Below are 17,664 nucleotides of genomic sequence, written 5' to 3'. Positions count from 1 at the left end.
CAAATGAGCCACAGGCCTCCAGGCAGCCCCAAGCTCCTCCTCACCTGGGAGGAGGAGACTGAAGCCCAGCCTGTGCTGCCAATGCCGCCCCCCCCCCCTGGGCTCCTTTTTTTTTTTAAAGGGATGGGCGCCTGCCCCAGGGGCATGGTGGCGCGCTCACCATGTCCTAAGGGGAGATGCTGTCGGTACGAGTGCCCGGGTCCCAGCCAGGTCTGGTATCGCTTCTCGGCCTTTTGGCTAAGATCAAGTGTAGTATCTGTTCTTATCAGTTTAATATCTGATATGCTCTCTATTTGAGAGCTACATATTAAACGGATTTTTGGGAATGGGAGGTGCTCTAGGGGCTTGCTCCTTGCCCTCCATGCATCGGTCCGGTATTGCAGTGCCTCCGGAAGCGGTGCCCTGCCCCTTGGGGGCATTCTTTTCTCTGTAGTGCCAAAGAAAGAAAGAAAAAGGAAAGAAGGCATGGGCGGAAAAGGGCTGTGGCCTGTTCGTGCTGTGCTTGGAGAAAACCACCTGAGCAGTAAGTGCAAAGCGCTGCCTGGCAGCTTGCCTCCAGGGTCTCGCCTGGCCCCGCCTCCCAGGGAGGAGTATGCAAATGAGCCACAGGCCTCCAGGCAGCCCCAAGCTCCTCCTCACCTGGGAGGAGGAGACTGAAGCCCAGCCTGTGCTGCCAATGCCGCCCCCCCCCCTGGGCTCCTTTTTTTTTTTAAAGGGATGGGCGCCTGCCCCAGGGGCATGGTGGCGCGCTCACCATGTCCTAAGGGGAGATGCTGTCGGTACGAGTGCCCGGGTCCCAGCCAGGTCTGGTATCGCTTCTCGGCCTTTTGGCTAAGATCAAGTGTAGTATCTGTTCTTATCAGTTTAATAGGGTGGCATGTCCCCCATTGGCTGCATGGGAATAGATCTTTGCTGATCTCATCTTATCTACTCCTTCTGCCTGAAACCACTTTGGAAGCGATCACTTCTCGGCCTTTTGGCTAAGATCATGTGTAGTATCTGTTCTTGTCAGTTTAGTAGGGTGGCATGTCCCCCACTGGCTGCATGGGAATAGAGCTTCGCTGATCTCATCCTATCCACTCCTTCTGCCTGAAATCACTCTGGAAGCAATCACCTCGAAGACGTTCCTGCACTGCTGGAACCATTCTTCTCATATTTTGCCTGTCCTTTTAAGGACACCGATGAGCGGCAAACCCTGAAGAGCTCCTGTGTTCTCCTCTGGATTGACCACTCGATCCCAGATGGGGAACGAAGATGCATCGGAGGCGGCGCAGATGGAAGAGACCCTCCGCATGCTCATCGGCTTGAGCCCACGACGGGCTGCGCAGGAGGGGCCAAGGGGCTCCCCCACTGGGACTCATCCCTGCCCCGGCAGGCGAGAGGCCCCAGAGGAGGCCTCCTCGGAGGCCTCCACGGGGGGGAATCTGGGCCAGGGGATGCCCCTCTCCGAGGGCCCACCAGGAGAGGCGCCGGTCCGGAAGGCTCCCCCCATGGGATGCCAGGTGGCCACTCTGCAGGGCGCCGTCCTGCAGAGCGACCAGCCAATCCTCCCATCGCCCGATGGGGGGCCAGCAACGCGCACTCGCCGGGCCACGTCCCAGCCACCGTCCGACGGGGCCCCTGCTTCACGGCGGGACACGTCAGGGCGTGCTGGACGGAGGAGAGGGGGGACCCAGCCGACCTGCTCCCCCAATCCCAGGGGGGAGGGGCCGGCTCCCAGCCCCATGTGGATCACGTATCCACAGGAAGGCCCCTACGGCTGCGAGCCTTGCCACCTCTACCGCAAGTACCTGTCCCTGCAGGGGCTTGCCGGGCACTTCAAGCGGATACATGCGCGAGAGGTGTTCTACCTCTGCCACAGTTGCAAGGCCTCCTTCAGAGTCCTGGGTGACGTCGTCCGCCACTACCGCTCCTGTGACATGAGGCCAGGGGCCCTCCCCCTGCCCTCCGCCGTGTCCCAGCCGGTGGACGAAGCCCTGGAAGAGGCTAACCGCTTTGCGCTGCGCCAGATATTGCAATTGAGCGCACCCTCCACGCCTCCCTCCGCCGCCCCAGCCCTTCCCAGCGACACGGCTGCACCGCCCCAGCAGGACCCGCCCGCGGCAGCCGCAGCATCTACCAGCTCCCCTTCGGCGGCCAGACCAAGAGAGCACCCCAAGAGGCGGCGAAAGACGAAAGCAACCCCTGCGACCCCACCACACAACCCCCAGGCTGGGGAAGAGTCGCCTTCCACCTCCGCCGCCAGGCCTTCTTCAGCACAGCCAACTCCGCCAGCACCCTCTCCACGTCCAGCGTCGCCTCGACATCCCACGCTCCCAACTCCCGCCCGGACAGAATCGCCAGTAGCTCCCGCACCGCCAGCGCCAACACCTCCGGCCCATCGTCCTCCTGCTCCACCAGCCCAGGCAACGGCACCATCGTCTCCTGCCCAGCCTCAGCATCCAGTCCCCGAGAGCCAGGAAGACAGCAAGGCACCGACGGAGTGGCAGGCCAGATGGATGGAGCGTATGGGGGGGGCCGTCACCTTCGAGGACCTCGAGCTGGCCATCCGAGAGTTCACCGCAGAGCTCTCGGAAGAAGCTGGATTGCCGCGGGCACCGGGAGGCAGGCACGCTCAGGCTGCTCCCAACGCTGCCCCGGCACCCTGCCGTCCTGCCCGCAGAGGCGGGGGCAGGAGGCGGAACCCAGCACGCGGCTATGACCCCATGGCCGCGTCCCGCATCCAGAAGCTCTATCGGGCGAATAGAGCCAAGGCTGTGCGTGAGGTTCTCGAGGGCCCCTCCCCCTTCTGCACCATCCCTGGTGAAGAGCTCCACCGCTTCTTCGCCAGCCTCTTCGACCAGGAGGATGCCCGTGAGGCTGACCGCCCTGACAACCTCCCGCCTCTACCCGTTGCCGACGCGTACGTAGACCTCATGCGTGACTTTACCACCGAGGAGGTCGAGGCCAGGCTCCGCCGCACCAAGAACACCGCTCCTGGGAAGGATGGAATCCGCTACAGCCTCCTGAAGCGCCGTGATCCACACTGCCACGTGCTCACTGCCATCTTCAACGGCTGCAAGCGCTTCCGCCGCACCCCATCACCCTGGAAGAAGGCAATGACGGTCCTGGCCCCGAAGAAAGGAGACCCTGCCGACCCCAGCAACTGGCGACCCATCTCTCTGTGCAGCACCGTCTACAAGATGTACGCCAGCGTCATCGCCGCCCGCATCACCGACTGGGCCCAGTTGGGCAGCCTCATCAGCACACAACAGAAGGGCTTCATGTCCTGCGAGGGCTGCTACGAGCACAACTTCCTGGTCCAGACTGTGCTCGACACAGCCCGTCGCTCGAGGCGGCGGTGCGCGCTGGCCTGGCTGGACCTCACCAACGCCTTCGGGTCCCTGCCGCACCGCCACATCTTCGACACGCTGGCCGAGATGGGCATGCCTGAGGACTTCCTGGGCCTCCTGCGGGAACTCTACCATGGCTGCACCACCACAGTGAGGACCACGGAGGGCGAAACAAGCGAGATCCCAATCCGCCGGGGAGTGAAGCAGGGCTGCCCCCTGAGCCCCATCATCTTCAACCTGGCCATGGAGCCCCTCCTCCGCCACATCGCCGCCGGTCCCGGTGGCCTCAAGCTCCATGGCCAGAAGATCAGCGCCCTCGCCTACGCAGACGACCTGGTGCTGGTAGCAGAGGGCCCGGGGGAGCTCCAGCGGATGCTCGACACCGCCTCCGAAGCCGCCGACTGGATGGGGCTCCACTTCAACCCCAGGAAGTGCGCCTCCCTGCACGTGGACGGGAGCCTAAAAGACCGGGTCCTTCCCTCCTCCGTCGCCATCCAGGGCCAGCCCATGCCCCACCTGGCCGACGGGGAGAGCTACAAGCACTTGGGGACCCCCACCGGATTCAGGACCGAACAGACTCCCGAAGCCACCATCCAGGCCATAGTGAGGGACGCTGGGAAGATCGACGCCTCGCTGCTGGCCCCTTGGCAAAAGATTGACGCGGTAAACACGTTCCTGCTCCCGCGGATCTCTTTTGTCCTTCGGGGGTCGGCCGTCGCCAAGGTACCCCTCAACAAGGCCGACCGCTCCATCGCTTCCCTGCTGAAGAAGTGGCTCAACCTGCCCAAGCGGGCCACCAACGACATCCTCCGCGTGCCCCAGCGCCAGGGAGGTGCGGGGACTCCGAAGATGGGAGACCTCTGCGACATCGCGGTGGTGACCCACGCCTTCCGCCTCCTGACCTGCCCTGACCCCACCGTAAAGACCGTGGCCAAAGAAGAACTGCGCACCGTGGCCCGGAAACGCCTGGCGAGGGACCCCTCCGGGGAGGACATGGCCACCTACCTCAGCGGCTCCCTGGAGGGTGAGTTTGGCCGGGACGGCGGAGACTTTGCTTCCCTATGGACCCGTGCCAGGAACGCCACCCGCCGTCTGAACAAACGAATCGGCTGCCAATGGGCCTGGAACGAGGAGGACTACGCCCCAGCGGTGGCCCTTCGTCGCGGCAACCCCCCGGAACTGACCCTGATCCCTGCGCAACAAAGACAATCCCTGGAGCACCGCTTGAAAGACGCCATCCGTGAGAAGTATGGGAGCGACCTGCGAAGGAAGCCGGACCAGGGAAAGGTGTTTGAAGTGACTTCGCAGTGGGACGCCAGCAACCACTTCATGGCCCGGGGGGACTTCACCCGATTTGCAGACTGGCGCTTCGTCCACCGTGCCAGGTTGAACGTCGTCCCCCTCAACGGAGCTGCAAAGTTTGGAAACGGGGACAAGCGCTGCCGGCGCTGCGGGTACCCCAACGAGACCCTGCCACACGTGCTCTGCGGCTGCCGCCCCCACTCCACCGCCTGGAAACTTCGCCACGACGCCGTCATGCAGCGGCTGGCCAAGGCCATCCCCCCCTCCAAGGGCACCGTCTCCCTGAACCGAGCGGTGCCAGAAACGGGGAGCCAGCTGAGGCCAGATATCGTGATCCGCGACGAGGCGAAGCGGAAGATCACCATGGTCGACGTCACCATCCCCTTCGAAAATCGGAAGGCGGCCATGGACGAGGCGAGGGAGCGCAAACACCCGAAATACGCTCCCCTGGCAGACGCCCTGCGGCGGAGGGGCTACGAAGTCTCTATCCACGCCCTCCTGGTCGGGGCCCTCGGCGGCTGGGACCCCAAGAACGAGCCCGTGCTGAGAGCCTGTGGCGTGGGAAGCCGCTACGCCAAGCTAATGCGCAGGCTTATGGTGTCCGACACCATACGGTGGTCCCGGGACATCTACGTGGAACACATCTCGGGACACCGCCAGTACGAGGAACCGGCTTGCCCCCCAGCGCCCAGAGGGGGGGAGCCACTCCCGGCCCGCTCTCCTAACCCCAGAGGAGAGGGGCCCACACACGCTGCGTAACCAGGCTCGCCCTCCGACCCCAGCGGAGGGGAGCCCCCATCGGCCAGCTCCCCTAACGCCAGAGGGGAGTGGCCTCCATCCCGGCTTGCCCTCCTACCCCAGTGGAGGGGAGCCACCACGACACGGGTTCACCCCGCTATGCCCACAGGGGGGTGAGCCCAAGCTGTGCCCCCTCCTGCGCTTGAGGAGGGGGCCCCAGCCACCCGATCTCCCTCCTCTCGAGGAGGGGGGCCTAAGGTGGCTTCCGATTGCGGACAAGCCGAGAGAGACGAAAGGCGAGACCGGGCTCCGGCCCGCTCTCCTTCCTTGACGCCGCGTCATCATCGCTCTCGGCCTCCCTGAACCCAGCTGCAATCTGGCCGAAAGAGCCAACGACCTCACCGCGACCACCCGAGGAGGATCCCCTGAGACCGGAGAGGAGTTCCCCGGCAACAGGACCCACGCCCGACGGCTGCCAGTAGTGAGGAAGTCTGGCCACCCACCGCCGGCCACCCAAACGGAAGGCCAGGGCTTCGCCCTGAGCCCGCCCCGTTGGACTATCTCCTTAGAGACTCTAAACAGACTCACCCCGAGTGGACTTGGACCGCATGTTGCAATATTTCATTCTGATCAGCGTTTTGATTGATTTAAAGGACTCTTACATGCGCCTGCCATTGCTGCGACGGGGTTTTGTATGTACTTGCCGTTTCCTTGCGTTGATTGTAACTGAAACATTATTTCAATAAAGTCAATCTGTTCTTATCAGTTTAATATCTGATATGCTCTCTATTTGAGAGCTACATATTAAACAGATTTTTGGGAATGGGAGGTGCTCTAGGGGCTTGCTCCTTGCCCTCCATGCATCGGTCCGGTATTGCAGTGCCTCCGGAAGCGGTGCCCTGCCCCTTGGGGGCATTCTTTTCTCTGTAGTGCCAAAGAAAGAAAGAAAAAGGAAAGAAGGCATGGGCGGAAAAGGGCTGTGGCCTGTTCGTGCTGTGCTTGGAGAAAACCACCTGAGCAGTAAGTGCAAAGCGCTGCCTGGCAGCTTGCCTCCAGGGTCTCGCCTGGCCTGGCCCCGCCTCCCAGGGAGGAGTATGCAAATGAGCCACAGGCCTCCAGGCAGCCCCAAGCTCCTCCTCACCTGGGAGGAGGAGACTGAAGCCCAGCCTGTGCTGCCAATGCCGCCCCCCCCCCCTGGGCTCCTTTTTTTTTTTAAAGGGATGGGCGCCTGCCCCAGGGGCATGGTGGCGCGCTCACCATGTCCTAAGGGGAGATGCTGTCGGTACGAGTGCCCGGGTCCCAGCCAGGTCTGGTATCGCTTCTCGGCCTTTTGGCTAAGATCAAGTGTAGTATCTGTTCTTATCAGTTTAATATCTGATATGCTCTCTATTTGAGAGCTACATATTAAACGGATTTTTGGGAATGGGAGGTGCTCTAGGGGCTTGCTCCTTGCCCTCCATGCATCGGTCCGGTATTGCAGTGCCTCCGGAAGCGGTGCCCTGCCCCTTGGGGGCATTCTTTTCTCTGTAGTGCCAAAGAAAGAAAGAAAAAGGAAAGAAGGCATGGGCGGAAAAGGGCTGTGGCCTGTTCGTGCTGTGCTTGGAGAAAACCACCTGAGCAGTAAGTGCAAAGCGCTGCCTGGCAGCTTGCCTCCAGGGTCTCGCCTGGCCCCGCCTCCCAGGGAGGAGTATGCAAATGAGCCACAGGCCTCCAGGCAGCCCCAAGCTCCTCCTCACCTGGGAGGAGGAGACTGAAGCCCAGCCTGTGCTGCCAATGCCGCCCCCCCCCCTGGGCTCCTTTTTTTTTTTAAAGGGATGGGCGCCTGCCCCAGGGGCATGGTGGCGCGCTCACCATGTCCTAAGGGGAGATGCTGTCGGTACGAGTGCCCGGGTCCCAGCCAGGTCTGGTATCGCTTCTCGGCCTTTTGGCTAAGATCAAGTGTAGTATCTGTTCTTATCAGTTTAATATCTGATATGCTCTCTATTTGAGAGCTACATATTAAACGGATTTTTGGGAATGGGAGGTGCTCTAGGGGCTTGCTCCTTGCCCTCCATGCATCGGTCCGGTATTGCAGTGCCTCCGGAAGCGGTGCCCTGCCCCTTGGGGGCATTCTTTTCTCTGTAGTGCCAAAGAAAGAAAGAAAAAGGAAAGAAGGCATGGGCGGAAAAGGGCTGTGGCCTGTTCGTGCTGTGCTTGGAGAAAACCACCTGAGCAGTAAGTGCAAAGCGCTGCCTGGCAGCTTGCCTCCAGGGTCTCGCCTGGCCCCGCCTCCCAGGGAGGAGTATGCAAATGAGCCACAGGCCTCCAGGCAGCCCCAAGCTCCTCCTCACCTGGGAGGAGGAGACTGAAGCCCAGCCTGTGCTGCCAATGCCGCCCCCCCCCCTGGGCTCCTTTTTTTTTTTAAAGGGATGGGCGCCTGCCCCAGGGGCATGGTGGCGCGCTCACCATGTCCTAAGGGGAGATGCTGTCGGTACGAGTGCCCGGGTCCCAGCCAGGTCTGGTATCGCTTCTCGGCCTTTTGGCTAAGATCAAGTGTAGTATCTGTTCTTATCAGTTTAATATCTGATATGCTCTCTATTTGAGAGCTACATATTAAACAGATTTTTGGGAATGGGAGGTGCTCTAGGGGCTTGCTCCTTGCCCTCCATGCATCGGTCCGGTATTGCAGTGCCTCCGGAAGCGGTGCCCTGCCCCTTGGGGGCATTCTTTTCTCTGTAGTGCCAAAGAAAGAAAGAAAAAGGAAAGAAGGCATGGGCGGAAAAGGGCTGTGGCCTGTTCGTGCTGTGCTTGGAGAAAACCACCTGAGCAGTAAGTGCAAAGCGCTGCCTGGCAGCTTGCCTCCAGGGTCTCGCCTGGCCTGGCCCCGCCTCCCAGGGAGGAGTATGCAAATGAGCCACAGGCCTCCAGGCAGCCCCAAGCTCCTCCTCACCTGGGAGGAGGAGACTGAAGCCCAGCCTGTGCTGCCAATGCCGCCCCCCCCCCCCTGGGCTCCTTTTTTTTTTTAAAGGGATGGGCGCCTGCCCCAGGGGCATGGTGGCGCGCTCACCATGTCCTAAGGGGAGATGCTGTCGGTACGAGTGCCCGGGTCCCAGCCAGGTCTGGTATCGCTTCTCGGCCTTTTGGCTAAGATCAAGTGTAGTATCTGTTCTTATCAGTTTAATATCTGATATGCTCTCTATTTGAGAGCTACATATTAAACGGATTTTTGGGAATGGGAGGTGCTCTAGGGGCTTGCTCCTTGCCCTCCATGCATCGGTCCGGTATTGCAGTGCCTCCGGAAGCGGTGCCCTGCCCCTTGGGGGCATTCTTTTCTCTGTAGTGCCAAAGAAAGAAAGAAAAAGGAAAGAAGGCATGGGCGGAAAAGGGCTGTGGCCTGTTCGTGCTGTGCTTGGAGAAAACCACCTGAGCAGTAAGTGCAAAGCGCTGCCTGGCAGCTTGCCTCCAGGGTCTCGCCTGGCCCCGCCTCCCAGGGAGGAGTATGCAAATGAGCCACAGGCCTCCAGGCAGCCCCAAGCTCCTCCTCACCTGGGAGGAGGAGACTGAAGCCCAGCCTGTGCTGCCAATGCCGCCCCCCCCCCTGGGCTCCTTTTTTTTTTTAAAGGGATGGGCGCCTGCCCCAGGGGCATGGTGGCGCGCTCACCATGTCCTAAGGGGAGATGCTGTCGGTACGAGTGCCCGGGTCCCAGCCAGGTCTGGTATCGCTTCTCGGCCTTTTGGCTAAGATCAAGTGTAGTATCTGTTCTTATCAGTTTAATATCTGATATGCTCTCTATTTGAGAGCTACATATTAAACAGATTTTTGGGAATGGGAGGTGCTCTAGGGGCTTGCTCCTTGCCCTCCATGCATCGGTCCGGTATTGCAGTGCCTCCGGAAGCGGTGCCCTGCCCCTTGGGGGCATTCTTTTCTCTGTAGTGCCAAAGAAAGAAAGAAAAAGGAAAGAAGGCATGGGCGGAAAAGGGCTGTGGCCTGTTCGTGCTGTGCTTGGAGAAAACCACCTGAGCAGTAAGTGCAAAGCGCTGCCTGGCAGCTTGCCTCCAGGGTCTCGCCTGGCCTGGCCCCGCCTCCCAGGGAGGAGTATGCAAATGAGCCACAGGCCTCCAGGCAGCCCCAAGCTCCTCCTCACCTGGGAGGAGGAGACTGAAGCCCAGCCTGTGCTGCCAATGCCGCCCCCCCCCCCTGGGCTCCTTTTTTTTTTTAAAGGGATGGGCGCCTGCCCCAGGGGCATGGTGGCGCGCTCACCATGTCCTAAGGGGAGATGCTGTCGGTACGAGTGCCCGGGTCCCAGCCAGGTCTGGTATCGCTTCTCGGCCTTTTGGCTAAGATCAAGTGTAGTATCTGTTCTTATCAGTTTAATATCTGATATGCTCTCTATTTGAGAGCTACATATTAAACGGATTTTTGGGAATGGGAGGTGCTCTAGGGGCTTGCTCCTTGCCCTCCATGCATCGGTCCGGTATTGCAGTGCCTCCGGAAGCGGTGCCCTGCCCCTTGGGGGCATTCTTTTCTCTGTAGTGCCAAAGAAAGAAAGAAAAAGGAAAGAAGGCATGGGCGGAAAAGGGCTGTGGCCTGTTCGTGCTGTGCTTGGAGAAAACCACCTGAGCAGTAAGTGCAAAGCGCTGCCTGGCAGCTTGCCTCCAGGGTCTCGCCTGGCCCCGCCTCCCAGGGAGGAGTATGCAAATGAGCCACAGGCCTCCAGGCAGCCCCAAGCTCCTCCTCACCTGGGAGGAGGAGACTGAAGCCCAGCCTGTGCTGCCAATGCCGCCCCCCCCCCTGGGCTCCTTTTTTTTTTTAAAGGGATGGGCGCCTGCCCCAGGGGCATGGTGGCGCGCTCACCATGTCCTAAGGGGAGATGCTGTCGGTACGAGTGCCCGGGTCCCAGCCAGGTCTGGTATCGCTTCTCGGCCTTTTGGCTAAGATCAAGTGTAGTATCTGTTCTTATCAGTTTAATATCTGATATGCTCTCTATTTGAGAGCTACGTATTAAACGGATTTTTGGGAATGGGAGGTGCTCTAGGGGCTTGCTCCTTGCCCTCCATGCATCGGTCCGGTATTGCAGTGCCTCCGGAAGCGGTGCCCTGCCCCTTGGGGGCATTCTTTTCTCTGTAGTGCCAAAGAAAGAAAGAAAAAGGAAAGAAGGCATGGGCGGAAAAGGGCTGTGGCCTGTTCGTGCTGTGCTTGGAGAAAACCACCTGAGCAGTAAGTGCAAAGCGCTGCCTGGCAGCTTGCCTCCAGGGTCTCGCCTGGCCCCGCCTCCCAGGGAGGAGTATGCAAATGAGCCACAGGCCTCCAGGCAGCCCCAAGCTCCTCCTCACCTGGGAGGAGGAGACTGAAGCCCAGCCTGTGCTGCCAATGCCGCCCCCCCCCCTGGGCTCCTTTTTTTTTTTAAAGGGATGGGCGCCTGCCCCAGGGGCATGGTGGCGCGCTCACCATGTCCTAAGGGGAGATGCTGTCGGTACGAGTGCCCGGGTCCCAGCCAGGTCTGGTATCGCTTCTCGGCCTTTTGGCTAAGATCAAGTGTAGTATCTGTTCTTATCAGTTTAATATCTGATATGCTCTCTATTTGAGAGCTACGTATTAAACGGATTTTTGGGAATGGGAGGTGCTCTAGGGGCTTGCTCCTTGCCCTCCATGCATCGGTCCGGTATTGCAGTGCCTCCGGAAGCGGTGCCCTGCCCCTTGGGGGCATTCTTTTCTCTGTAGTGCCAAAGAAAGAAAGAAAAAGGAAAGAAGGCATGGGCGGAAAAGGGCTGTGGCCTGTTCGTGCTGTGCTTGGAGAAAACCACCTGAGCAGTAAGTGCAAAGCGCTGCCTGGCAGCTTGCCTCCAGGGTCTCGCCTGGCCCCGCCTCCCAGGGAGGAGTATGCAAATGAGCCACAGGCCTCCAGGCAGCCCCAAGCTCCTCCTCACCTGGGAGGAGGAGACTGAAGCCCAGCCTGTGCTGCCAATGCCGCCCCCCCCCCCTGGGCTCCTTTTTTTTTTAAAGGGATGGGCGCCTGCCCCAGGGGCATGGTGGCGCGCTCACCATGTCCTAAGGGGAGATGCTGTCGGTACGAGTGCCCGGGTCCCAGCCAGGTCTGGTATCGCTTCTCGGCCTTTTGGCTAAGATCAAGTGTAGTATCTGTTCTTATCAGTTTAATATCTGATATGCTCTCTATTTGAGAGCTACGTATTAAACGGATTTTTGGGAATGGGAGGTGCTCTAGGGGCTTGCTCCTTGCCCTCCATGCATCGGTCCGGTATTGCAGTGCCTCCGGAAGCGGTGCCCTGCCCCTTGGGGGCATTCTTTTCTCTGTAGTGCCAAAGAAAGAAAGAAAAAGGAAAGAAGGCATGGGCGGAAAAGGGCTGTGGCCTGTTCGTGCTGTGCTTGGAGAAAACCACCTGAGCAGTAAGTGCAAAGCGCTGCCTGGCAGCTTGCCTCCAGGGTCTCGCCTGGCCCCGCCTCCCAGGGAGGAGTATGCAAATGAGCCACAGGCCTCCAGGCAGCCCCAAGCTCCTCCTCACCTGGGAGGAGGAGACTGAAGCCCAGCCTGTGCTGCCAATGCCGCCCCCCCCCCTGGGCTCCTTTTTTTTTTTAAAGGGATGGGCGCCTGCCCCAGGGGCATGGTGGCGCGCTCACCATGTCCTAAGGGGAGATGCTGTCGGTACGAGTGCCCGGGTCCCAGCCAGGTCTGGTATCGCTTCTCGGCCTTTTGGCTAAGATCAAGTGTAGTATCTGTTCTTATCAGTTTAATATCTGATATGCTCTCTATTTGAGAGCTACGTATTAAACGGATTTTTGGGAATGGGAGGTGCTCTAGGGGCTTGCTCCTTGCCCTCCATGCATCGGTCCGGTATTGCAGTGCCTCCGGAAGCGGTGCCCTGCCCCTTGGGGGCATTCTTTTCTCTGTAGTGCCAAAGAAAGAAAGAAAAAGGAAAGAAGGCATGGGCGGAAAAGGGCTGTGGCCTGTTCGTGCTGTGCTTGGAGAAAACCACCTGAGCAGTAAGTGCAAAGCGCTGCCTGGCAGCTTGCCTCCAGGGTCTCGCCTGGCCCCGCCTCCCAGGGAGGAGTATGCAAATGAGCCACAGGCCTCCAGGCAGCCCCAAGCTCCTCCTCACCTGGGAGGAGGAGACTGAAGCCCAGCCTGTGCTGCCAATGCCGCCCCCCCCCCTGGGCTCCTTTTTTTTTTTAAAGGGATGGGCGCCTGCCCCAGGGGCATGGTGGCGCGCTCACCATGTCCTAAGGGGAGATGCTGTCGGTACGAGTGCCCGGGTCCCAGCCAGGTCTGGTATCGCTTCTCGGCCTTTTGGCTAAGATCAAGTGTAGTATCTGTTCTTATCAGTTTAATATCTGATATGCTCTCTATTTGAGAGCTACGTATTAAACGGATTTTTGGGAATGGGAGGTGCTCTAGGGGCTTGCTCCTTGCCCTCCATGCATCGGTCCGGTATTGCAGTGCCTCCGGAAGCGGTGCCCTGCCCCTTGGGGGCATTCTTTTCTCTGTAGTGCCAAAGAAAGAAAGAAAAAGGAAAGAAGGCATGGGCGGAAAAGGGCTGTGGCCTGTTCGTGCTGTGCTTGGAGAAAACCACCTGAGCAGTAAGTGCAAAGCGCTGCCTGGCAGCTTGCCTCCAGGGTCTCGCCTGGCCCCGCCTCCCAGGGAGGAGTATGCAAATGAGCCACAGGCCTCCAGGCAGCCCCAAGCTCCTCCTCACCTGGGAGGAGGAGACTGAAGCCCAGCCTGTGCTGCCAATGCCGCCCCCCCCCCTGGGCTCCTTTTTTTTTTTAAAGGGATGGGCGCCTGCCCCAGGGGCATGGTGGCGCGCTCACCATGTCCTAAGGGGAGATGCTGTCGGTACGAGTGCCCGGGTCCCAGCCAGGTCTGGTATCGCTTCTCGGCCTTTTGGCTAAGATCAAGTGTAGTATCTGTTCTTATCAGTTTAATATCTGATATGCTCTCTATTTGAGAGCTACGTATTAAACGGATTTTTGGGAATGGGAGGTGCTCTAGGGGCTTGCTCCTTGCCCTCCATGCATCGGTCCGGTATTGCAGTGCCTCCGGAAGCGGTGCCCTGCCCCTTGGGGGCATTCTTTTCTCTGTAGTGCCAAAGAAAGAAAGAAAAAGGAAAGAAGGCATGGGCGGAAAAGGGCTGTGGCCTGTTCGTGCTGTGCTTGGAGAAAACCACCTGAGCAGTAAGTGCAAAGCGCTGCCTGGCAGCTTGCCTCCAGGGTCTCGCCTGGCCCCGCCTCCCAGGGAGGAGTATGCAAATGAGCCACAGGCCTCCAGGCAGCCCCAAGCTCCTCCTCACCTGGGAGGAGGAGACTGAAGCCCAGCCTGTGCTGCCAATGCCGCCCCCCCCCCTGGGCTCCTTTTTTTTTTAAAGGGATGGGCGCCTGCCCCAGGGGCATGGTGGCGCGCTCACCATGTCCTAAGGGGAGATGCTGTCGGTACGAGTGCCCGGGTCCCAGCCAGGTCTGGTATCGCTTCTCGGCCTTTTGGCTAAGATCAAGTGTAGTATCTGTTCTTATCAGTTTAATATCTGATATGCTCTCTATTTGAGAGCTACGTATTAAACGGATTTTTGGGAATGGGAGGTGCTCTAGGGGCTTGCTCCTTGCCCTCCATGCATCGGTCCGGTATTGCAGTGCCTCCGGAAGCGGTGCCCTGCCCCTTGGGGGCATTCTTTTCTCTGTAGTGCCAAAGAAAGAAAGAAAAAGGAAAGAAGGCATGGGCGGAAAAGGGCTGTGGCCTGTTCGTGCTGTGCTTGGAGAAAACCACCTGAGCAGTAAGTGCAAAGCGCTGCCTGGCAGCTTGCCTCCAGGGTCTCGCCTGGCCCCGCCTCCCAGGGAGGAGTATGCAAATGAGCCACAGGCCTCCAGGCAGCCCCAAGCTCCTCCTCACCTGGGAGGAGGAGACTGAAGCCCAGCCTGTGCTGCCAATGCCGCCCCCCCCCCCTGGGCTCCTTTTTTTTTTAAAGGGATGGGCGCTTGCCCCAGGGGCATGGTGGCGCGCTCACCATGTCCTAAGGGGAGATGCTGTCGGTACGAGTGCCCGGGTCCCAGCCAGGTCTGGTATCGCTTCTCGGCCTTTTGGCTAAGATCAAGTGTAGTATCTGTTCTTATCAGTTTAATATCTGATATGCTCTCTATTTGAGAGCTACGTATTAAACGGATTTTTGGGAATGGGAGGTGCTCTAGGGGCTTGCTCCTTGCCCTCCATGCATCGGTCCGGTATTGCAGTGCCTCCGGAAGCGGTGCCCTGCCCCTTGGGGGCATTCTTTTCTCTGTAGTGCCAAAGAAAGAAAGAAAAAGGAAAGAAGGCATGGGCGGAAAAGGGCTGTGGCCTGTTCGTGCTGTGCTTGGAGAAAACCACCTGAGCAGTAAGTGCAAAGCGCTGCCTGGCAGCTTGCCTCCAGGGTCTCGCCTGGCCCCGCCTCCCAGGGAGGAGTATGCAAATGAGCCACAGGCCTCCAGGCAGCCCCAAGCTCCTCCTCACCTGGGAGGAGGAGACTGAAGCCCAGCCTGTGCTGCCAATGCCGCCCCCCCCCCCCTGGGCTCCTTTTTTTTTTAAAGGGATGGGCGCCTGCCCCAGGGGCATGGTGGCGCGCTCACCATGTCCTAAGGGGAGATGCTGTCGGTACGAGTGCCCGGGTCCCAGCCAGGTCTGGTATCGCTTCTCGGCCTTTTGGCTAAGATCAAGTGTAGTATCTGTTCTTATCAGTTTAATATCTGATATGCTCTCTATTTGAGAGCTACGTATTAAACGGATTTTTGGGAATGGGAGGTGCTCTAGGGGCTTGCTCCTTGCCCTCCATGCATCGGTCCGGTATTGCAGTGCCTCCGGAAGCGGTGCCCTGCCCCTTGGGGGCATTCTTTTCTCTGTAGTGCCAAAGAAAGAAAGAAAAAGGAAAGAAGGCATGGGCGGAAAAGGGCTGTGGCCTGTTCGTGCTGTGCTTGGAGAAAACCACCTGAGCAGTAAGTGCAAAGCGCTGCCTGGCAGCTTGCCTCCAGGGTCTCGCCTGGCCCCGCCTCCCAGGGAGGAGTATGCAAATGAGCCACAGGCCTCCAGGCAGCCCCAAGCTCCTCCTCACCTGGGAGGAGGAGACTGAAGCCCAGCCTGTGCTGCCAATGCCGCCCCCCCCCCCTGGGCTCCTTTTTTTTTTAAAGGGATGGGCGCCTGCCCCAGGGGCATGGTGGCGCGCTCACCATGTCCTAAGGGGAGATGCTGTCGGTACGAGTGCCCGGGTCCCAGCCAGGTCTGGTATCGCTTCTCGGCCTTTTGGCTAAGATCAAGTGTAGTATCTGTTCTTATCAGTTTAATATCTGATATGCTCTCTATTTGAGAGCTACGTATTAAACGGATTTTTGGGAATGGGAGGTGCTCTAGGGGCTTGCTCCTTGCCCTCCATGCATCGGTCCGGTATTGCAGTGCCTCCGGAAGCGGTGCCCTGCCCCTTGGGGGCATTCTTTTCTCTGTAGTGCCAAAGAAAGAAAGAAAAAGGAAAGAAGGCATGGGCGGAAAAGGGCTGTGGCCTGTTCGTGCTGTGCTTGGAGAAAACCACCTGAGCAGTAAGTGCAAAGCGCTGCCTGGCAGCTTGCCTCCAGGGTCTCGCCTGGCCCCGCCTCCCAGGGAGGAGTATGCAAATGAGCCACAGGCCTCCAGGCAGCCCCAAGCTCCTCCTCACCTGGGAGGAGGAGACTGAAGCCCAGCCTGTGCTGCCAATGCCGCCCCCCCCCCCCTGGGCTCCTTTTTTTTTTAAAGGGATGGGCGCCTGCCCCAGGGGCATGGTGGCGCGCTCACCATGTCCTAAGGGGAGATGCTGTCGGTACGAGTGCCCGGGTCCCAGCCAGGTCTGGTATCGCTTCTCGGCCTTTTGGCTAAGATCAAGTGTAGTATCTGTTCTTATCAGTTTAATATCTGATATGCTCTCTATTTGAGAGCTACGTATTAAACGGATTTTTGGGAATGGGAGGTGCTCTAGGGGCTTGCTCCTTGCCCTCCATGCATCGGTCCGGTATTGCAGTGCCTCCGGAAGCGGTGCCCTGCCCCTTGGGGGCATTCTTTTCTCTGTAGTGCCAAAGAAAGAAAGAAAAAGGAAAGAAGGCATGGGCGGAAAAGGGCTGTGGCCTGTTCGTGCTGTGCTTGGAGAAAACCACCTGAGCAGTAAGTGCAAAGCGCTGCCTGGCAGCTTGCCTCCAGGGTCTCGCCTGGCCCCGCCTCCCAGGGAGGAGTATGCAAATGAGCCACAGGCCTCCAGGCAGCCCCAAGCTCCTCCTCACCTGGGAGGAGGAGACTGAAGCCCAGCCTGTGCTGCCAATGCCGCCCCCCCCCCCTGGGCTCCTTTTTTTTTTAAAGGGATGGGCGCCTGCCCCAGGGGCATGGTGGCGCGCTCACCATGTCCTAAGGGGAGATGCTGTCGGTACGAGTGCCCGGGTCCCAGCCAGGTCTGGTATCGCTTCTCGGCCTTTTGGCTAAGATCAAGTGTAGTATCTGTTCTTATCAGTTTAATATCTGATATGCTCTCTATTTGAGAGCTACGTATTAAACGGATTTTTGGGAATGGGAGGTGCTCTAGGGGCTTGCTCCTTGCCCTCCATGCATCGGTCCGGTATTGCAGTGCCTCCGGAAGCGGTGCCCTGCCCCTTGGGGGCATTCTTTTCTCTGTAGTGCCAAAGAAAGAAAGAAAAAGGAAAGAAGGCATGGGCGGAAAAGGGCTGTGGCCTGTTCGTGCTGTGCTTGGAGAAAACCACCTGAGCAGTAAGTGCAAAGCGCTGCCTGGCAGCTTGCCTCCAGGGTCTCGCCTGGCCCCGCCTCCCAGGGAGGAGTATGCAAATGAGCCACAGGCCTCCAGGCAGCCCCAAGCTCCTCCTCACCTGGGAGGAGGAGACTGAAGCCCAGCCTGTGCTGCCAATGCCGCCCCCCCCCCCTGGGCTCCTTTTTTTTTTAAAGGGATGGGCGCCTGCCCCAGGGGCATGGTGGCGCGCTCACCATGTCCTAAGGGGAGATGCTGTCGGTACGAGTGCCCGGGTCCCAGCCAGGTCTGGTATCGCTTCTCGGCCTTTTGGCTAAGATCAAGTGTAGTATCTGTTCTTATCAGTTTAATATCTGATATGCTCTCTATTTGAGAGCTACGTATTAAACGGATTTTTGGGAATGGGAGGTGCTCTAGGGGCTTGCTCCTTGCCCTCCATGCATCGGTCCGGTATTGCAGTGCCTCCGGAAGCGGTGCCCTGCCCCTTGGGGGCATTCTTTTCTCTGTAGTGCCAAAGAAAGAAAGAAAAAGGAAAGAAGGCATGGGCGGAAAAGGGCTGTGGCCT

The 17,664-nt window shown here is 59.2% G+C and overlaps 20 non-coding genes and 3 pseudogenes across 20 annotated transcripts; all 23 read left to right on the top strand.

The window, feature by feature from the left end:
- Nucleotides 1-217: 217 nt before the first annotated feature.
- Nucleotides 218-408, top strand: LOC129336341 (U2 spliceosomal RNA). Its single transcript, XR_008597671.1, has one exon. It is a non-coding gene; the product is annotated as a U2 spliceosomal RNA (small nuclear RNA).
- Nucleotides 409-811: 403 nt separating this feature from the next.
- Nucleotides 812-936, top strand: LOC129336379 (U2 spliceosomal RNA; annotated as a pseudogene).
- Nucleotides 937-960: 24 nt separating this feature from the next.
- On the top strand, nt 961-1,076 carry LOC129336380 (U2 spliceosomal RNA; annotated as a pseudogene).
- A 5,029-nt stretch (nt 1,077-6,105) lies between these two features.
- LOC129336378 (U2 spliceosomal RNA) lies at nt 6,106-6,277 on the top strand (annotated as a pseudogene).
- Nucleotides 6,278-6,686: 409 nt separating this feature from the next.
- LOC129336340 (U2 spliceosomal RNA) lies at nt 6,687-6,877 on the top strand. The gene has a single exon (XR_008597670.1). It is a non-coding gene; the product is annotated as a U2 spliceosomal RNA (small nuclear RNA).
- A 403-nt stretch (nt 6,878-7,280) lies between these two features.
- On the top strand, nt 7,281-7,471 carry LOC129336339 (U2 spliceosomal RNA). Its single transcript, XR_008597669.1, has one exon. It is a non-coding gene; the product is annotated as a U2 spliceosomal RNA (small nuclear RNA).
- A 403-nt stretch (nt 7,472-7,874) lies between these two features.
- LOC129336336 (U2 spliceosomal RNA) lies at nt 7,875-8,065 on the top strand. The gene has a single exon (XR_008597666.1). It is a non-coding gene; the product is annotated as a U2 spliceosomal RNA (small nuclear RNA).
- Nucleotides 8,066-8,475: 410 nt separating this feature from the next.
- Nucleotides 8,476-8,666, top strand: LOC129336338 (U2 spliceosomal RNA). Its single transcript, XR_008597668.1, has one exon. It is a non-coding gene; the product is annotated as a U2 spliceosomal RNA (small nuclear RNA).
- Nucleotides 8,667-9,069: 403 nt separating this feature from the next.
- LOC129336335 (U2 spliceosomal RNA) lies at nt 9,070-9,260 on the top strand. The gene has a single exon (XR_008597665.1). It is a non-coding gene; the product is annotated as a U2 spliceosomal RNA (small nuclear RNA).
- A 409-nt stretch (nt 9,261-9,669) lies between these two features.
- On the top strand, nt 9,670-9,860 carry LOC129336337 (U2 spliceosomal RNA). Its single transcript, XR_008597667.1, has one exon. It is a non-coding gene; the product is annotated as a U2 spliceosomal RNA (small nuclear RNA).
- Nucleotides 9,861-10,263: 403 nt separating this feature from the next.
- LOC129336375 (U2 spliceosomal RNA) lies at nt 10,264-10,454 on the top strand. The gene has a single exon (XR_008597703.1). It is a non-coding gene; the product is annotated as a U2 spliceosomal RNA (small nuclear RNA).
- Nucleotides 10,455-10,857: 403 nt separating this feature from the next.
- On the top strand, nt 10,858-11,048 carry LOC129336374 (U2 spliceosomal RNA). The gene has a single exon (XR_008597702.1). It is a non-coding gene; the product is annotated as a U2 spliceosomal RNA (small nuclear RNA).
- A 403-nt stretch (nt 11,049-11,451) lies between these two features.
- LOC129336373 (U2 spliceosomal RNA) lies at nt 11,452-11,642 on the top strand. The gene has a single exon (XR_008597701.1). It is a non-coding gene; the product is annotated as a U2 spliceosomal RNA (small nuclear RNA).
- Nucleotides 11,643-12,045: 403 nt separating this feature from the next.
- Nucleotides 12,046-12,236, top strand: LOC129336372 (U2 spliceosomal RNA). The gene has a single exon (XR_008597700.1). It is a non-coding gene; the product is annotated as a U2 spliceosomal RNA (small nuclear RNA).
- Nucleotides 12,237-12,639: 403 nt separating this feature from the next.
- LOC129336371 (U2 spliceosomal RNA) lies at nt 12,640-12,830 on the top strand. The gene has a single exon (XR_008597699.1). It is a non-coding gene; the product is annotated as a U2 spliceosomal RNA (small nuclear RNA).
- A 403-nt stretch (nt 12,831-13,233) lies between these two features.
- Nucleotides 13,234-13,424, top strand: LOC129336370 (U2 spliceosomal RNA). Its single transcript, XR_008597698.1, has one exon. It is a non-coding gene; the product is annotated as a U2 spliceosomal RNA (small nuclear RNA).
- A 402-nt stretch (nt 13,425-13,826) lies between these two features.
- LOC129336369 (U2 spliceosomal RNA) lies at nt 13,827-14,017 on the top strand. The gene has a single exon (XR_008597697.1). It is a non-coding gene; the product is annotated as a U2 spliceosomal RNA (small nuclear RNA).
- A 403-nt stretch (nt 14,018-14,420) lies between these two features.
- LOC129336368 (U2 spliceosomal RNA) lies at nt 14,421-14,611 on the top strand. The gene has a single exon (XR_008597696.1). It is a non-coding gene; the product is annotated as a U2 spliceosomal RNA (small nuclear RNA).
- Nucleotides 14,612-15,015: 404 nt separating this feature from the next.
- On the top strand, nt 15,016-15,206 carry LOC129336367 (U2 spliceosomal RNA). The gene has a single exon (XR_008597695.1). It is a non-coding gene; the product is annotated as a U2 spliceosomal RNA (small nuclear RNA).
- Nucleotides 15,207-15,609: 403 nt separating this feature from the next.
- LOC129336366 (U2 spliceosomal RNA) lies at nt 15,610-15,800 on the top strand. The gene has a single exon (XR_008597694.1). It is a non-coding gene; the product is annotated as a U2 spliceosomal RNA (small nuclear RNA).
- Nucleotides 15,801-16,204: 404 nt separating this feature from the next.
- Nucleotides 16,205-16,395, top strand: LOC129336365 (U2 spliceosomal RNA). Its single transcript, XR_008597693.1, has one exon. It is a non-coding gene; the product is annotated as a U2 spliceosomal RNA (small nuclear RNA).
- Nucleotides 16,396-16,798: 403 nt separating this feature from the next.
- On the top strand, nt 16,799-16,989 carry LOC129336364 (U2 spliceosomal RNA). The gene has a single exon (XR_008597692.1). It is a non-coding gene; the product is annotated as a U2 spliceosomal RNA (small nuclear RNA).
- Nucleotides 16,990-17,392: 403 nt separating this feature from the next.
- LOC129336363 (U2 spliceosomal RNA) lies at nt 17,393-17,583 on the top strand. The gene has a single exon (XR_008597691.1). It is a non-coding gene; the product is annotated as a U2 spliceosomal RNA (small nuclear RNA).
- The last annotated feature ends 81 nt before the right edge of the window (nt 17,584-17,664 follow it).

The sequence above is a fragment of the Eublepharis macularius genome, chromosome 9 (assembly GCF_028583425.1).
Source record: "Eublepharis macularius isolate TG4126 chromosome 9, MPM_Emac_v1.0, whole genome shotgun sequence".
Taxonomy (NCBI): Eukaryota; Metazoa; Chordata; class Lepidosauria; order Squamata; family Eublepharidae; genus Eublepharis; species Eublepharis macularius.
Note: the sequence above shows the minus strand (reverse complement) of the source record. Positions and strands in the feature narration are given on the sequence as shown.